Here is a 307-nt window from a genome sequence, read left to right on the forward strand (position 1 = left end):
CTGTTCCGCTGGTCGGCGGTGACAGCCTCCCGTCGCTGAACTTCCGCCCTCCACTCGGCGTTCGGCATGCCCGGTGGCTTCGACGGCGGCGCCCTCGGCTTCCTCTGCTTCGGCTGGGCGACGGAGGCGGTCGCGGTTGCCGCCGCGCGGGGGACGACGTACTTCTTCGGTGGCATGGCGGCCGGCTGGGAGGCGAGCGGGAGGGAGATTGGTGGGAGGAAAGGAGAAAATGGGAGGAAAGTGGGGGAAAAGCGGGAAAAAACGGTGGGAATAGGCGCGTGACTCGCCGACAGGGCGGACCCCCCCT

Source organism: Triticum aestivum, chromosome 3A, assembly GCF_018294505.1.
Source record: "Triticum aestivum cultivar Chinese Spring chromosome 3A, IWGSC CS RefSeq v2.1, whole genome shotgun sequence".
Classification (NCBI taxonomy): Eukaryota; Viridiplantae; Streptophyta; class Magnoliopsida; order Poales; family Poaceae; genus Triticum; species Triticum aestivum.